The sequence below is a fragment of the Capricornis sumatraensis genome, chromosome 17, assembly GCF_032405125.1.
Source record: "Capricornis sumatraensis isolate serow.1 chromosome 17, serow.2, whole genome shotgun sequence".
In the NCBI taxonomy this organism is placed as follows: domain Eukaryota; kingdom Metazoa; phylum Chordata; class Mammalia; order Artiodactyla; family Bovidae; genus Capricornis; species Capricornis sumatraensis.
Genome location: NC_091085.1, coordinates 34,740,022 through 34,744,576, shown reverse-complemented (window position 1 = coordinate 34,744,576; position 4,555 = coordinate 34,740,022).

The following is a 4,555-nucleotide window of genomic DNA, read 5'->3' as shown; positions in this document are numbered from 1 at the left end:
ACTTTACTAGCATGTGAGATGAGTGCAATTGTGCGGTAGTTTGAGCATTGTTTTGCATTGCCTTTCTTTGGGATTGGAATAAAAACTGACCTTTTCCAGTCCTGTGGCCACTGCTGAAAGGGGTTCAATACCCTGGGTCAGGAAGATCCCCTGGGTCTTGGAATATTCCACTCCAATATTCTTGCCTGGAGAATCCCATGGACAGAGGAGCCTGGTGGTTTACAGTCCATAGGGTAGCAACTAAAGTGACTTAGCAACCATCAAACCACTTGCTGTTTGATGTAGTGGTTTAGTTAATAGGTTCTGGTTCTTTACTGTTGTGTTTAAGATTCTTCCTTCATTTATTAGCTGTTTGAAATTGAGAAAATGAATTAATCCTTGTAGATCTTAGTTTCCTCATCTGTAACATAGGAATGATCATAATAGTGTATCCTTACAAGGATAGCTCTATAATTTGTAGAAGTCATTAAAAAACAAAAAAGGCCCTGTGTTCAAGAAGTAGGGAAAAAAGTCATTAAGTGTACTAAAATATGCTTTCCCCTTACACAGTGTATATCTCTTGTTGTGTTTTTGTTTTTTCTATTTGCTATCTTTGTAAGAGAAGAAATATTGAAATTTTAAATTAGCACAAATTATACAATTAATATTATGCAATGCCAATTTTAAATTCAAACATAAGAATGTTTAATCTGTATATAAAGTCATTGATATCACACAGTTCTTATTTCATAGCCCATATATGCATATGAGTTTTGTCTTGAAGAGTAGGAACACTGTACAAACTAATTCACTTGTTTGGTTTTACTTTTTGACTGATGCACATTCTACCAATAGCCTCTAGCTATAGTGTATAGCCTATAGGCAGGACAAAGGGAAATTGGTTTGCCCTGTCTTTCTCTTCTTTCTGTATCATTCTTTTAGTATAAATGGTTGAATATAGGGAATTCACATGAGTAAGAACAGATATGATAAAGTTCCTTGGCTATTTGTGTCTCTTGGAATGGCGTTGCCTTGTTTCTGTGTTGAAAGAGTCTGATTTGAAGTGATTGAATGGCCTTTTGGAGGTATCAGTGCCTCTGCTCATGCATTGATAGATGTAACATGCTTACACTTGTTTTGAGCCCTTAAACTTGTTCTGAGTCCCCTGACCCTCCCACGTCATTGTGGGTCCATGGGAATTGTATACTCTTGGAGCATTGTGAATGGTGTATGCAAATAAGGCAACAAGGAACAGGACATGCGTATTGCATGTAGCTCCTCATCTCTTGTGCATGCTTTATTGTACCATCAAACTTCATTTAAAAACACACGTTCACTGATGAAGTTACTTAGAATATGAAAATGTTGACTGCAGATCGTTAACCAAGTGCAGTCCCTTCTGAACATGAGCCTCTGTGCAACTGCTCAGTTTGTACATCCCTAAAGCTGCTCCTGTTGTCCTTAAAGGGTTGTTGGAAGGACCTCATAAGTTAATAAATGCAGATTATCTGGGAGAATTCTTCAGTCTTAGTCAACACTTAGTCAGTGTTAACCTATTCTTATTAAACAGAGGTAAACTATTACTCTATTACAGTCATTTTGTTGTTCAGTAGCTCAGTCATGTCTGACTCTTTGGGACCCCATGGACTGTAGCATTAACTATACCTGAATAAAATTAATAAAATTTTCTTAACTAGAGAACTTCAGTTGAGATGAATGACCCCAGATTTCACATTCAATAAAATAAAAAAGTCTGTGTCAAAGTACAGTATCCACTGAATCAGAAATCCATTCAGGTTCAAATAGCACATGTTTGGTAACAGTCTGAGAACAGCAAAGCCTCTTTTAAGAAAACATTCTAGAATATAGTGTTAGGTAGTTAGAATAGGAAAAAAGAGTCCAAAATGGTGGTGGCTAAAAGGCAAAGAAGGGAAAAGCCTGCGAAAATAGAACAAAGGACGATCAGAGGAGTGGAGTGAGGACCGAAGGTAAAACCAACAGCCCTCCTGGCTAGCCCAATTTACATAGGGCAGGCTCAGGGGGAGGAGAAAACAACATATAAAAAGAGGAGCCAAAACTGAGCTGGGGGCTCCTCTTCTCTTCACGTCTTTTGGGTTGGCCTGCCTTTATGCCTCAAGGAGCTGTAACACGGAGTTGTAACACTGGTCCTTCCGAGGAAATCACACGGAGCTATAACGCTGGTACTACCTAACAGTAGTAAAAAAAAAAAAAAAAAAAGTCTAGTGTAAATGTTGAAAGGACATGAAGAGTCAGACAGATCTATATTCTTAACCTTAACGAGTGCTCAGTGGCATCCAGCTCTTTGTGACCCCACTGACTCTAGCCTGTCAGGCTCCTCTATACGTGGGATTTCCCAGGCAAGAATACAGGAGTGGGTTGCCACTTCCTCCTCCAGGGGTTCTGCCTGACCCAAGGATCAAATCCATGTCTCCTATACTGGCAGGCAGATTGTTTACCACTGAGCCACTTGTACAAGTTGTAGATAAAGGTCTAGTTCCTCTCTTTTTTCCACCCCCTTTATGAATGTCCAATTGTTTCAGCATCATTTGTTAAAAAAGGCTATTTTTCTTCTATTGAACTGCTCTTGTACCTTGTCAAAAATCAGTTGAACATAGTTATACTGGTCTATTTGAATTTACATATCTCTTTTGGAATATATATCATCTCAACTAAATTCATGGATAATATTTCAGCTTTACTCCAAAAGAGAGAGAAAACAACATTCAACTATTCAGATTATATGATTTTTTTTCATTGTTGTTCAGTTCAGTCACTCAGTCATATCTGACTCTTTGCGACCCCATGAAATGCAGCACACTAGGCTTCCCTATCCATCACCAACTCCTGGAGCTTACTCAAGCTCATGTCCATTGAGTCAGTGATGCCATCCAACCATCTCATTCTTTGCCATCCCCTTCTCCCACCTTCGATCATTCCCAGCATCAGGATACTTTCAAATGAGTCAATTCTTTATATCAAGTGGCCAAAGTATTAGAGTTTCAGCTTCAGCATCAGTCCTTCCAATGAATATTCAGGACTGATTTCCTATTCTTTGTGAGAGTTTTGTGTGTGATATCAACTACAGAAACAAACAGTAGTTTAAAATCATTCTGTTTCTCTTTTTGCTGTGTTTTATATTGTTAATCAACTGTTTAGAGCCTTTTCCTCTAAATCCAACTGATCTTATGTAGCCATCATATTAGATCATCTTAGAACTTCCCTTGTGCCTCAGATACTAAAGAATCTTCCTGCAATGCAGGAGATCAGAGTTTGATCCCTAAGTGAGGAAGATCCCTTGGAGGAGGGAATGGCCACCCACTCCAGTATTCTTGCCTGGAGAATCCCATGGACAAAGGACCCTGGCAGGCTACAGTCCATGGGGAGTCACATACCCTCAAATAAATTAAATTGATCAACTAATGAATACTTTAAATAGTTGGTATTTTAGTAAACATTTGTTGAAATAACTTTCTGGACCAAAATAGGGCTGCTTCTGCCTTGGTGCCATGTCAGTAATCTGAAACTAAGGTAACTTTCATATTCCTGTAAATGCTCTTCTTGACTAGAAACAGTATATGCAGTCAGCCAACCCCCAATTCTGGGCCTTTTCATCCTAATCATAGTCAACTGTGTGGCCCAGACAGTCAGATATTTTCTATTCCTTGTTCTTTATTCTTTAGCTTATAACAGCTTCCTGCCTTCTGCCCCATCTTGCAGTTCTCTGACTATCTATTTCATGAAGTGTTAGAAGAAATTTGTTTATATCATCTAAATTGTTTTATTTATCATTTTAAAATATTTTTAAGGTGTATAAATCTGTGAAATATTTAGTCAATTAGAGTTCTGTGTGCTCAGTCATGTCCGACTCTTTGCAACCCCATGGACTATAGCCTACCTGGCTCTTCTGTCCATGGAATTTTCCAGGTAAGAATTCTGGAGTGGGTTGCCATTTCCTCCTCCAGGGCATCTTCCAAACCCAGGAACTGAACCTGCATCTCCTGTGTCTCCTGTACTGGCAGGTGGATTTTTTTAAAATTGAGTCACCTGGGAATTGATTTTAGGTTTAAGTCTAGTTATTTGTTTCGTATCAAGGAGAAGTTAGAAATTTTAGAGCACAAACGTCTTTTTCTATACTATGGTAGCAATAGAACATTTTAATAGAAAAAAGGTGCCAGTCATCTCTCAGAATTTACTTTGTTTACTTATTCAAATCATCTTTCTAGAATATCTTATATGCCACAAGTATTTTTGTAGAAACTGAGTGCTTATCATTGAACAAATAGAAAATGTTTCTTCCTTTTTAGTGTTTATTTAGAAATAAATTTTTTTATAATCATTAAGTTATTTGAATTAATTCAATATAAGCCTGTTTATTTAATGTGAATCATATAAACCATCTGAAAATGTGTGCATAAACTTTTTTTTTTTGTAATTCTTTGCAACCATAAAACACAGTAGGGCAAAAGGTTTTAAATCCATATCCCAAGGCTGGTGCTAAAACCGTACCGTTAGAATTGGTAGCAAAGAAAGAAAGAAAGGAGGAGAGAATGGAGGG